The sequence below is a fragment of the Podarcis melisellensis genome (assembly GCF_964234715.1).
Source record: "Podarcis melisellensis genome assembly, chromosome: 11".
NCBI classification, from domain to species: domain Eukaryota; kingdom Metazoa; phylum Chordata; class Lepidosauria; order Squamata; family Lacertidae; genus Podarcis; species Podarcis melisellensis.
The window spans coordinates 51,388,013-51,402,517 of record NC_138543.1 but is presented as its reverse complement, the minus strand read 5'-3'; the positions used below and the strand labels follow the sequence as shown (position 1 = coordinate 51,402,517).

Sequence of the window (14,505 nt, the reverse complement as noted above, 5' to 3'; positions counted from 1 at the left end):
AAGTGTTCGCGACGTCGGAAGATGAGGGAGGTTCTTTCAGGGGTTTTACCTCCTCACCGCCAGTAGGAGAGGAGACGGGAGGGGGTGAAGGGGGCCCTGGAGGGGAGGTGGATGTCAGGGAACTGACATCTAAAGCGCCGCAGGTGCAAAGGCTCCCTGAGGTTGAGAGAGCAGTAGCAGCGGAAGAGGGAACCAGTAGAGGGCGAGCAAGAACTCCAAGGGAAAGTGAGTCGGAGGGATGGCTCAGAGACGCTTCAAGCGAAACCAGTGGGGAGGTCTCAGGACCTCCTATAGGGACACCCACACCTCGACGGAAACTGTCACGCCGGGAGGCCAGACGACGTGTTTCCGTTAAGGAGCTTTTATGTTGGAAACGTTTCCGAAAGCAGCCACTTTCGGATTCTACTAGTGATTGACGCAGCCATGCTGGAGGGGCTCCGTCACAGGCAGAGGTTTGAAAACCTGATCAAACTCTGAGGGACTTGCATTTTACGCACAAGCAGCTCATCGTCCCATCACAGATACCGAAATGTTTTATATTTGATGAAATTGTTTGGCCAAAAGGAAGTATATTATCCAAAATTGCATACAGAAATGTGTATATTAAGATAAATGTGCACTGGATTCCTGATGAATTTTCAAGGCAAGTTTTTTTAAAAAAAGAAAATTGTGAATTGATGTGGAGAACTGAATTTAAGATTGGAAAAATCAAAGCAGACATGTTCACCCATTCCTAGCATAAGACACCTTTCTAAGTTTGCAGATATTTGCTCCCCTTTCTAAAGAGAGAGGCCTGGGGACATGAATCTCTCTCTGTGTTGTGTCATCATTTTATAAGTCATTCTTCTCCATTCTTAATGCATGGGGAAGGGAGAGATTGTAATTGTTCATCAGAGGCTACAGCTGCTGGTTGTCCTAATGCTAGAGGTACAGACCTTCATCCCCTTTCTATCCACATTGCCCTTTTGCTCGAGTAATGCATGAAGTGGACTAGAGTAATCTCACCTGATTTTGCAGTCCCTGCCACACTCAGTTGTGCTTAGAATTGCTTCCCTTCCCCTGTTCTCTAGTGAATAATAATCTGACCTGCCGCTTGCTATACCTTCTAGAGCATCATCCAGTAGGCATGTGAACAGCTTCTCAGTTGTAATTGTTTTGCTTTTCGAATCCTATTTCTTGTTTTGCTGTTAAAATTCATATGCTTTGGACATTTTGCAGTTGAGAACAGCTTGAGGTCAAGGCTCTAGGCAGCTCAGAAATGGCACAGGTAGACGTATGGCACAATTGTACCCGAGGGGTTTCCGGATAAAATTCTCAGCTTGCATATAATGAGTCATGCCTCTCCTCCCCGCAAAAGTGAGGTGCTCTAGTGCCTTACTGCCATATATTTTTTTATTTCACTAACGCACCCCTGAGCAAATTGGGGCTTCTGGAGAATTAATAGGAGCTTGAGGCAGCAAGTGCCCCTCTTAATTCTCCCCCCCCCCTTAGAAAGTTGCTGAAATGTCCCCATATTTACCTGCACAGAAATGAGATGTACAAATGGAAGGAAATTATGCTTTGACCCTGCATTCACTATTTTTTTATTATTTTTGCTCTGGAGCCATCTTTAATTCTGACCTCTTCCCCCCCAGAATGTAACAAGGCAATTGTTGTTTCATTTCATTTTTCTTTCTTTCTTTTTATAAAAAAAACCTCACATTGTATCTGGATTTGTTTGCAGTGTTTCTTCTTATCTCAGCTATTAGATGCATTGACATCTGCAAAGAACCACCACTGCCCTGTGTGTCCCTTCTGTTTGGATGCAGGATCAGGGCGCTGGTCAGTGAGTCTTCTTGGTGAGAATAGATGAGAGACAAGTCTGCAGCCAGAGAAAGGCAGGGTATCTTTTCTCCCTGCAGTGGGAGCAAAGCAGATAAGAAAAAGCTGGGATGAAACACTACTGTTAATAGTGAGGCGTCGGAATTCCTTAAAACTGAGGAGGAAGGGAAGGAGAAGATCTGACCAGCATGTCTATTGAATCAAAGCCCAGCAGGGAGAAGGTGGTAGGAATGAATGTGAGGGATTGGCAAGCTCCAGTATGTGGCATGAGGCCTCAGACTAGGGGTCAGCAAACGTTTTCAGAAGGTGGCCAGTCCACTGTCTCTCAGACCTTATGGGGGACCAGACTATATTTTTTTGGGGGGGGGGAATGAATGAATTCCTATGCCCCACAAATAACCCAGAAATGCATTTTAAATAAAAGCACACATTCTACTCATGTAGAAACACCAGGCAGGCCCCACAAATAACCCAGAGATGCATTTTAAATAAAAGGACACATTCTACTCATGTAAAAACACACTGATTCCTAGACCGTCCATGGGCCACAATGAGAAAACGATTGGGCCGCATCTGGCCACCAGGCCTTAGTTTGCCCACCAAAGCCTCAGACTATATCCAACTGCTGCCCCTACAAGTGATAGCTGGAGTATATTCAGTCAAGGAATAGTGTGTGGTATAATAGGTAAAGGTAAAGGGACCCCTAACCATTAGGTCCAGTCGTGGCCGACTCTGGGGTTGTGGCGCTCATCTCGCTATATTGGCCGAAGGAGCCGGCGTACAGCTTCCAGGTCATGCGGCCAGCATGACTAAGCCACTTCTGGCGAACCAGAGCAGCGCACGGAAATGCCGTTTACCTTCCCACTGGAGCGGTACCTATTTATCTACTTGCACTTCATGCTTTCGAACTACTAGGTTGGCAGGAGCAGGGACCGAGCAACGGCGCTCACCCCGTCATGGGGATTCGAACCACTGACCTTCTGATCATCAAGTCCTAGGCTCTGTGGTTTAACCCACAGTGCCACCCGCGTCCCTGTGTGGTATAATACTCTATCCCTAATTAATAACTGTGCACCGAACAAGCTGTGGCTATTTGTTTGCAGGAAGATGAAGTGGGGGTCTGGACACTCGGCCTTTTGATGTATGCCTACCCATGGAAGCTAACAACTTCCTCAGGAGTCTGCTTTGTTGATGCCACAGCCCTAAAATACTGAAGACAGCATTGGATATAAATTATAATTATTGTTTGTTTGTTTAATTTATGTACCAACCTATGCCTAGCGGTCTCAGGGTGGTTCACAGAATAAAATCAAGATATAAAACCACAAAATACCTAATAAAAGTAAAAACAGCAACCCAATAGCCCCCCCCCCCCAAATCCACATTTTAAAAGGGCATAGGATGTAAGTTGGATCAACCAAATGCCTGGTTACAGAGGAACGTTTTTGCCTGACACCTTAAGGTATATAATGACGGTGCCAGGTTGACTTCCCTGGGGAGAGCATTCCACAGATGGGGAGCCACCGCAGAGAAGGCCTGTTCTCGTGTTGCCACCCTCCGGCCCTCTCAAGGAGGTGGCACATGAAGAAGAGCCTCAGAAGATGATCTCTTCTGAAGGGCCATTTAAGGTTTTATAGGTCAAAACCAGCACTGTGAATTGGGCCTGGAAAATAATTAGTAGTTCTAGTCTGTATCTAGTCTGGGCTTCAGTGGGAAACTCCATGGGAGTCTTCCTGGACAATCTAAAATAATGACATAAGAAATGAACCAATGCGTGGGAAACATTGGTGACAATCTTTTCATGAGTGTGTGATTATGGTACAAGGGACCAGACACGGTCTTGTGATTCCTTGCACTGCACTGCCCTTGCAGAAATTTTAGAACTGATCCTGCAACGGCACCTCTGTGCAGCAAATGAAATGGCTGAATGGTTTGCATTTCCCTGAACAACCCATGCAAAAGAGCAGCACTTTCCCTACCCGGTGACCTTGGATTACTTAAAAACTACATGGCATGCTTGCTGCTAATCAAATTAGAGTTCGATGATTTCTTCCTATTTGATCAAAATGGAGCCACCTCATCAAAAATGGAAGGGCAGTAATGTAATGGACTGCCTAGAGCTGCAAGGCTTGGTTTGATTCCCTTTCATCTATCTGTACTTAACTTTTAGTGCTGAGAACAAAGGTTATTCAATCCCTAGAGCAACAAATTGGCTGAACGGTGAGAAGGTAGCCTGGTTCAGCCGCAATTGTTCTTTGTATTATTTCCCCATTTATTTTAAAATCAACTTCTCCCCTGGAGTGTGTGCACTTTCTTCTTCTTCTGAGAACTGATCCAGTGGTCTATTCCACTTGGGATTCTAATGTTGGTTGTTTGGGCCATGTTATGGAGAAGACATGACTGAAAATACGTTATGAGCACTGATTGTCCCAGGTTGCACATCACAGCAAACCACAGTTACTGGTTTGTCTATTTTGAAAGATTTAGAAACCACTCACATTATAATACGGGAAGGAGAAGAGGGCAGGACATTTGGGGAATTGGTGGGTTTATGGATTTCCAGAGAAGTCTTAATTCAGATTGGCTCAGAAGTAATCTAAACTATGCCCATAGTTTTGGGGGAAGTGACTTATGAATCACTAATGCTATAACACTCTTTCCTTCTAGGATTTGAATTCAGTGTACTGAATGTCACTCCCCCATGTCATCACATTTTATTTTTATTTTCTGTGTTTTATATCACAGATAGAAATGATATTCTCATATCCCAGTCCTGTTGCTATGCGCTGTATGGTTCTTTGTGATTATATATAGTCACAAAGTGGGAGGGAAGAGAAAGAAAGAAAGATAAAAGTCTCAGGTGCAACTGTGGGTTTAGTTCCCAGAATGGGTTTAGCTCCCAGAAGCTGCAGGACTCAGTTATACTGGTGATTGCTTAATTTCTGCATTTATTTTTTTATTTTATTTTTTTATTTAAAAAAAAACCTCTGAGCTTTATGTTCAGGTTTATAAGGAGATTGGGAGATTGCAATTATCATTTCCAAGAAAGAGACAAAGACAGTAAGAAGAAAGAGGTGTTGAGCAGAGACATGAATTCAGCCTGTGGTCTGGATCCACTAAAGTCTCCAAAGTTGTAGAATCATGGGTAGGCAAACTAAGGCCCAGGGGCCAGATGAAGAAGAGTTTGGATTTGATATCCCGCCTTTCACTCCCTTTAAGGAGTCTCAAAGCGGCTAACAATCTCCTTTCCCTTCCTCCCCCACAACAAACACTCTGTGAGGTGAGTGGGGCTGAGAGACTTCAGAGAAGTGTGACTGGCCCAAGGTCACCCAGCAGCTGCATGTGGAGGAGTGGAGACGCGAACCCGGTTCCCCAGATTAGGAGTCTACCGCTCTTAACCACTACACCACACTGGCTCTCGATCCAGCCTATTCACCTTCTAAATCCAGCCTGCAGACGCTCCGGCGTGTAGAATGCGCCCTTTTATTTAAAATGCATCCCTGGGTTATTTCTGGGGCATAGGAATTTGTTCATTATTTTTTTTTTCAAAAAATAGTCCAGCCCCCCACAAGGTCTGAGGGACAGTGGACCGGCCCCCTGCTGAAAAAGTTTGCTGACCCCTGTAGTACACCATTCACCCGCCCCTGTGAGATGCACAGATGCTGAACTCATCATGACAGGAAGCTGGAGAAAACACTTTCTTCTGAATCAGTTTCAGGATGTTCCTCCATTGCTGGATCAGCAAATTGTTTCCAACTTAGATCTCCTTGTTGCTCTTGTTTGTCTGGCTTTCTGTCCTCCCCACCTCTCTGACCTGTCTCATTTTCTTCCCTACTTGGCTACCTATTAGCTGTAGCTTCTTTGTAGTTCATCTACTTTGCATGTAGTAGCTCTAGGTTCAATTGCCAGCATTTCCAAGAAGGGCTTGAAATGTCCCTTGGCTGAGATCCTGAATGCCAGTCCATGTGGATGAGTTAAATGGACCAATAGCCCGACTAAGTAAAAGCAGCTTCCTCTAAACCATGGGAGGCAGATCAAAGGTTTTCCCTATGGTGGCTGCAACATCAACCTGCAATTGTCCCATTTTTAGAAGCACTTTCAATCTGAGGTGCTTCTCGTACATGGAATAGTTGAGTGGCATAGTCTCCAGGCCATTTTCATTGTCTTATATTGAGACATTACCAACCAGCAGATGGCATGGAAATTGAAAGTGGTGATGTTCCATCAGAATGGCAGTGATAGACAGGGTTACACAGGGTCACCGATAAAAGGGAGACACAGGGGCTAAATGTGTGGCAGACCCCAAGTTACCAGGGACACATTAGTTTTATTTTTAAACAAGCAAGTCAATTGCACATCTAAAAAGAAAGTTAATAAGCAAAACATGGAGGCAACATGCTCAGGCTTATTAGGCAGATACAGATAAGCTGCCATTATTAAGGGGGCTTAGGCTAGATTTAATTAGTATATGTATTTTAAGCATTAGCAGGGGTGAAACTTGAATAAAATATGGGGGGCAGGTAAGCCCCACCCACATAATCGATCACATGACTCGGTACATGCACACCATTTGAATGGCAATGCCCATCAATTTGGGGGCCCCCAGCCAACTCAAATATTTTATTGGGGGGCAAAGACCTCTCGCCCCCTGGGGGTTGACTCTATGAGCAGCAGTTCTTGGCAATTTATTGCAGTGAGGGGAATGCAGGGTCCCCAGTCTTCCAACTCTACAATTCTATGATAATCTGTGATAATCTGCATACCATAGAACAAGCCCAGGAAAATTCGACTGGCATTCTTGCAGGTACATGTTGAAAGCTAGTTCTTAGCCTGGGGACTTTTGGTTCCTTTGTAGAAAGGAGCTGCAGAATTTCTAACTAAGCAAAAATTATGTGTGAAAAGCTTTGGCTATAATTACCCCAAAGGTTAACAGGAAACTTGAGATGTGACCCCAAAGTCCTATCTGCAGTTTTTTTAAAAAATATATATATAAAAACCTTACAAAACAAAGTGGCTCTCATGGGAGTACATAACAGATGCAAGAACAGAGAGGCATCTGAACAGGAAAGAGTTGAGCTCTTGTGTTCCTAGTAAAGGTAAAGGGACCCCTGACTATAAGATCCAGTTGTGGCCGACTCTGGGGTTGCTGCGCTCATCTCGCTTTATTGGCCAAGGGAGCCGGCATACAGCTTCCGGGTCTTGTGGCCACCATGACTAAGCCGCTTCTGGCGAACCAGAGCAGTGCATGGAAACGCCATTTATCTTCCCGCCGAAGCAGTACCTATTTATCTACTTGTACTTTGATGGGCTTTCAAACTGCTAGGTTGGCTGGAGCAGGGACCAAGCAACGGGAGCTCACCCCACCGCAGGGATTCAAACCGCTGACCTTCTGATCAGCAAGTCCTAGGCTCTGTGGTTTAACTCACAGCGCCACCCGCATCCCTCTTGTGTTCCTAAAGAAGGGATTAAAGCAATTTCACATGCTATGGCTGTGTGATGCCACTTCCATCAAAGGCAGCACACCTTTGAATAGTACTTGCTAGAAATCGCAAGTAGACTTCACATAGCCATCTGGTTGGCCACTGGGAGAACAGGATGCTGGGCTAGATGGATCTTTGGTGTGATCCAGCAGGACTCTCATTATGTTCTCATGTTTGCAGACTCTCCTCTGCTTGAATTGAGCAAGATGGACATAAATGGGGTTGGTAATGCGATCCCTGTAGGTCCTTCATTCCGTATATCATTTTCTATAATCACATTATACCATATACCTATAAGCCAAAAGCAGCAGGCACGTAATCTAGTTAAGTTACAAGGAGAAGACAAGAAACATTGCCACAGTATTGTTCATAAAGTGAATCTATCATGCGAAATACATCAGAAATGCATTTGAAACAGCTTAAAAGAGGACAATCTGGCCTGCTAATGATGTGCCCCCTAGAGCCTTCCTTTTGGAAATGTTGACAGGGCTAAGGAACTGATGACAGCCATCATCTTCTTTGGCTCCACCACCACATTTATTTTATTGCTATTCAAAGCATAAGACATTATGCATTAGAAAATAGAGGACATATTTCTTCTGTAGAAATGCTCTCCTTGGCGAAAGCAGGTGTCATTTCTAAGGAAGACATTTCAAGGAATGGTGAGGTCGTCCAGCCATGCCCCTCACGTAACGAGCTCCTTTGCTGGTAATCATTCAGTGGGTTGCTGGGACACCTTTGTGAGCTCATTACAGGAATTGCTTGACATTTCCTACAGTAATCTTGAAGACACACGCACACCCCTTCAGGAGGGAATTCCATTCCTCAGCATCAGCTCTCTTGATGCCGGGCATACTGAGCCATAAATGTGGACAAAGGGTGTTCTCAGACAATGAGAAATAGCCTTTGAAGTCACTTGCTACCGGGAATGTTTGAATATCAGTTTTATAATGGCATTAAAGGCAAAAATTGATCATTACCCTCTTCGGCAACCGTTTCTTTGACGCCCTTCTGAATGGTGAAAAATTGATTTTTGAAAAATCATTAGACAACAAATTCTCAGATAGACTATTAATTGACTACACTTACCCATTTCTCTACTATTGTCCAACATGACTATGGTGAACTATATAATGCTTTACTTGCAGAAGGGTAGCTTGTATTGTATTTATTATCATTATTCACAATATTCACTTTAAGTCTGTATACGTGATAGATATATGAAATTGAGCATAAGTATCAAAGGCACTCTGAATTAAAATTTTTATAGTCTGTTTTCTTGGACTGCAACTCCCATTGTCCCTGGTCCTTGGGCCAATGGGAGTTGTAGTCCAACAACATCTTTGTAATAAATACATATAACATGCAAAAAATATGTTCATTGTTTTAGTGGAACTGGTTGAAGAATTGCACCCAATTGAGATTAAGCAGCAAGACAGAACACAGAAACAAAATAATAATCGAACCATTAATTCTAGTACGTGGGAGGGGGGCACCTAAATTGTATAATTTGGCATCTCAGTTATTGGTATTATTAATTGTATTATAATTTGGCATTGCTGTAATGAGGCTATTATTGGATTGTTGTAACTGAAAACTAATAAAAATTATTATCAGAGATTAAACAGCAAGACAAGAGTTTGTGTGGGGGAATGCTCAACAGCAATATTTTCAGAAAATTCCACCCCCTAGACATATCCTCTTCTAGACAAATGGTTTAGGAGCAACTTCTTAAATATTGATGCTTATTGTGAAATATCTTACGTAAACCACTTTGTGAGGTCTTCCTGGAAAGTGGTATTAAAATATAAACAAGAAAGAAACTGTATGGGAACTAAACCTTGACAGGATTGCATTAAAAAGTGGAATGTCCCAATTTTCCTAGGACACTTGAGGAGTGTAATATTACAGACCAATGCTGAAATCTGTTGTGAAGAGGGGGGATGGAAACAATTGAGCGATGTTATGTCCTTACCCAGACTGCACTGCTATTCATAGCTTTCTTTCTTACAAGCAGAGTCAACAAACAATTAACCTTTCCCTCCTTCCCACCATGCAGTTCCTTTGGAACTGTGTGAAAGGCTAATCAGAGAACTGGTGTATAATGCCAGCATTTGATTATGACCAAAGGGCAAAATCAGAATAAAGCTAAAAGGAAAAGAAGCTGATTTCAAAATTGCTTTCTAATATCAGCTGAATTGTGCAAATTGGTCTAAAGTAGATGGATCGGTGTCTGTTTGTTTAGGCACGGGATTCCTATAGCAGAAGCATAGAGAACCACACTCATTTTGTGTGTGTGGATCAGAACTCCATTGTCTCATGTTTCTGAAATCTAATAGCACTTGAAGCGGTTTCTGGTATGCTTCCCTGTTACAAATGCCAAGGAATCAGTTGTCAGGGTTCAGGCTTGGGGCCCTGCAGGGCCTATTCTCCAGCTAAGACTCCCAGAGGTCATGGGCTGGAGCTTAAGTTGGAGAAACTGGCCTATAGGCAGAGGACCTATAGTGGACTGATATGTCTGTAGTAGCTCATTAGGCTATCTCCTTGGCCTTGGGGTCCCACTCAGAAAAGGGCAGCCAGAACAAGGGATTGGATTGGATCAATACCCTGATGAGGAAAGGTTACAACATTTGGAGATTTTTATTTTAGAAAAAGAGTGAGTAAGAGGGAGCAGGACAAATATTCTTCATGGTATGGAGAAAGTAGATTAGGAGACAGCCTCGTGAAACAGACAGAACTATGACTCTAAACATTGCTGTCAATACTTTTTGGATGTTGGAAGATTCTGGACACCAAGAAGAAAGTACTCATTCAATTAGTTCAATTATGGGATTCGCTGTCATAAGAGGTAGTGATGGTCTGCAATTTGGTTTGCTTTGGAAGAGGATTGCGCAAGTTCATGGAGGCAAAATCTATTAACATTCTCACAGTGGCCAATCAGATGACTACAGGGAGCGTGCAAGCTGGACAGCACTCTACCTGTGATGGCCTGGGACTCAGGCTCGGACTTGGAACCAGAGGAATCTCAGTCTGCACTGGACCTTCTTCCTCAGGCGGCATCGGAACCAAGTCTGGGGCCTGATTCTGAAGAGCTCCAGTCTGCACAGGTTCCCCTGCAACAAGCACCAACTGGGCAGAGTCAGGGGCCTGAGCCTCTCCTGGCTCCCAATGTGGGGATTACCTCGTTGCCTCCAGGTGGGCAATCACTTACAGCTGCTCCACTACCAGTTGGGTCAGGAGAGGCTGAGGTGAGTTGCAGAGACTAAGGTCTGAGAGAAGGAGAGACCTGAGTACTAGCAGGAGGAGTGCTCACCTTTGGGCAGGACAGGGAGGTGGTGAGTCACTGGGGGATCAGGACCGGCTGTTACTCTGACAGAGATAAAAGGCTGTCAGACCCCGCCCCAGGTTGTGGGAGCAACATTGCTGTTTGCTAGTACCTGCCTGTGACCCTGTGCCTAACTTAGCCTGGTTTCCTGCCTTGGCCCTGTTGAACTGACTCTTCGCAGAACCCTTGGATTCGGGACCGGATCTGGACTGCGATGCTCGGGTTTACCCCTGGGCCCAGCACACTACCCACCTGTTCAGAGTCATAATGCCTCTGACAGTGGAGGTAGAACATAGCCCTCATGGATAGTAGCCAATGATAGACTTGAATTCCATGAATCAGTCTAATCCTCTTTTAAAACCATCCAAGTTGGTGACCATCATTGCCTTCTGCGGGAGCAAGTTCCATAGTTTAATTATGTGCTGTGAGAAGAAGGACTTTCTTTTACCTATGCTGAATCTTTCAACATACACCTTCATTGGATGTTCGTGAGTTATAACGTTTTGAGAGTGGGAAAAAAAGCTTTTCTCTGTCTGCTTTCTCCATGCCATCCTTTTTACTCTTTTTTAATGAAGTTTTTTTTAATTTTTTTAAAAATATCCTGACATTCCTTGTATAGCCAGGATGTGCCACTTCTTTTCCTGATGATTGCTGCATTTTCCTGCAATCTGTCAGGGGCTGCATGCTGATTGTGTGTGGCGATAAAGACTCTCCTCCCTGAAGAGAGGAGAGTGGTTGTGGGTGGGAGCTCGAGCACTGCCCCTAGCAGGGGGCATTAGCCCCCTGCCTCCACCTCACCTGGATGGCGCCCACGCCCCTCGGCAGGCGCCTACCAAGTGCCTCCGAGGGGGCGTGTTCAGCAGCCTTTTGCTGCTGCGCCAGCCTCTCCCCGGCCTCATTCTTCGCCGTCATCTCGTCGCGAGTCATCCACCCTCCACTCCCTTTGAGTTAGGGTTTAGGTCATTGGCCTTGCTATGGACCTTAGGTTGGTCGTCCTGGTTGTCCAGGGGGCCTGGTAGGAATTTTTCCATTTGGCATTAGGCTTTTGGGTTTTTTCGCCTACCTCGTAGCAATCCTCACAACTTTTGTGGTATTGGTGGGTAGGTTAGGCATTGGAATAATGTGTTGTGGTGTGTCGAAGGGCTAGGTGTGGCCATCGCCTATGCCTTCAATTTTTGGATATTCCAAAAGGAATCTGGCGGTCGTGTACTCTGTCCGATGCCTGCTTGGCGGGAGGCCATGGCACGACCCTCGGTGACATCAGGGGAGAGCCTATAGTTGGATTAGCATCAACAGGCTCCACCTACTGGTGAATAAACCCACTTGCTTTAGAGATCCAATGCCTAAGCCAATACCTTTTCACTGCTGTAATCAATAAAGTTGTGGCCTTTCCTTGCCCATTAACCTTATATCACGTGTCCTTGTGTATTCATTTCACATTGCGGGGGTCGGGTCCTTGAACCACAAAGTCAGCAATGGACAAGGGCAGTATATAAAGCATGCAGAGCCTCCATCTCCCTTTCCACCAATCCTCCTTCCTGTTCCTTCCTTTTCCTCTCCACCCAGTGGGGCTGCGGTGGTAGGGGACAGGTTGCTCATGCTAGTGGGCTCCACTCCTCTCTTTCAAAAGGGCTTTCAAAATTAGGCTGGGAGCCACAAGTTGCCTGTACAGTGGTACCTTGGTTCTCAACTTGGAACCCTGCAAACCCGGATGTATGTGTTCCGGTTTGCAAACTATTTTCGGAAGCTGAACATGCTCTGTTTTGAGTGCCACACTTCCGTTTTGAGTGCCACGCTTCCGTTTTGAGTGCCACGCTTCTGTTTTGAGTGTTACGCTGAGGTCTGTCTGTTTTTGCTATTTATTTTGTGCTTTTGTTTTTGCGGCTCTTTTTGTTTTGTTTTTGTGACTGTGTGGAACCCAGTTCAGCTACTGGTTGGTTGATTGTGTGACTGCAGTACAATGTTTATTGCTTTCATTTTATGGATCAATGGTCTCGTTAGACAGTGAAATTCATGTTAAATTGCTGTTAAATTGTTGTTTTTAAAAGTCTGGAAAGGATTAATTCCCATTACTTTCTATGGGAAAGTGCACCTTGGTTTTGGAATGCTTTGGTTTTGGAATGGACTTACAGAACAGATTAAGTTTGAGAACCAAGGTACCACTTTTTGTGCCTCAAGGCCCCAAGCCACCCCCCAAATAAATAACTTCACACTGACACATAATTTTTGTTTAAGTAATTGGGCAAATTTGGGCCACAACTTTATTGATTACAGCATAGTGAGTGGTATTGGCCTTAGGCATTGGCAACAGACTATAACTGACTCCTGCCTCTCTGACAGGAAGTCTGGAAGAGTAAACACCAAACGAGGGAGCAACATCGATGAAGATCAACCAAAGCTCACCCCAGGGTTCTGGAGGTCCTGGCATGGCCCTAGCCCCTCAAGCGGACTTTGGACAAGATCCAGGACCCCCAGATTCCACTACCAGAATGCCCTTATTCATCGAGGGGCAGGTGATGGCCGCACCTCCCCTCCCACTCAGCTCCCCAGCCAATGCCTAACCGCCAAACTTTACAAAGTTGTGACGATTGCTAAGGGGGTAGGCAAAAACCAAATGGCCAGTGCCAGTCTGCCAAATGGAGGGGGAAAAAACCTACCCGGTCCCCATTCCAAAACAGGTTAACCACACTATGTCCAAAGCAAGGCCAAGACAAAACAAACAAACAAACAAACCATAGGGAGGGCAGGTGTTCGGCAGCGTGAAGCAAGGGCCGTTGACCACGTTGCGCTTCCGCTTTTATAGCCCCCCCCCAATCACGCCTCCATAACCGGATTGGCTCAAGCAGGCTGGCTATGGGTCCTCACTATACATGCCTGGCTTCACCCTTGGACCCTACCAAATAAGTTTTTGGGGGTGTCCCCTGGCCCACGTGCAACAAGGACCCTCTCTGAGGAGGATCCCATATACAGCTACTGTTTCACTGGTGCTCTCATTCATACTTACTATGTTTATATCTTACTGCTCTATGATTTTATTTTTTAAAATGTTCATATTGTCACTTTTGGATATGGTTACTTTTTATCTTGAAATTTCACCTGACTAGGATTTTTTTAAAGGAAAGCCTAGATATAATTTTTAACATAAGTATTTTTACTGACCTTGTATGATCAAAAGTAATGATATGAATTGAACCTTAGCTACTGAGTACAAGAAGGTTGAAAATTCATGATATGTGTCTGCAATTCTGGTAGACTCTGGAATCCATTGTGTGCATATTTCACAATGCCATTTGCTATTGATACAGTTGTAAAAACTTTATAATTCAGACATTATGCATGGCTGCTTAAGAAATACAATTGCATTTTCTGTATCAAAAAATAAGCCAGGGATGCTACCCAGGAAATTAAAATCTAATCTGGTTTTCTAGCAACCATGAATATTCAAAATAATGAATATTGTTCCCTGGTTGAAAGCTGACAAACAGGACTGATTCCCCTCACCCCCCCTTGTCTCCTTTGATGATGGGAAAACTCATTAGAAATGTGATGTTATTAGCAGTTTCTCTTGAATTGCAAATTTTTATCATACTATAACTAGTATTATGGTAATGATGAAATTAAATTAAATTAGCATATCATATACCATACAGCAAAAGTGTTAATACATTATAGTAATACAAGACAACAGATAATTGCCAGCTTAATAGGAATTTGTCCTCCGAAAAGATAATCTGGCTTAAGTCTTCCTCCTCTGTGCTTGGAAATAATGTTGCTCGTATTGATTCATTTTGCAAAGCTAATCACAGGTTATACTTATGCAAATGAAGATGTTGTCCCCACTGTTACATAATCAATGTGGTTATCCAAGCTTTGCCCAGA

At 44.2% G+C, this 14,505-nt stretch overlaps 1 protein-coding gene across 2 annotated transcripts in view; it reads left to right on the top strand.

Moving 5' to 3' along the window:
* Positions 1-14,505, top strand: part of DCC (DCC netrin 1 receptor) — a 934,061-nt gene that overhangs the window by 572,243 nt on the left and 347,313 nt on the right. The gene's annotated exons all lie outside the window — the stretch shown is intronic.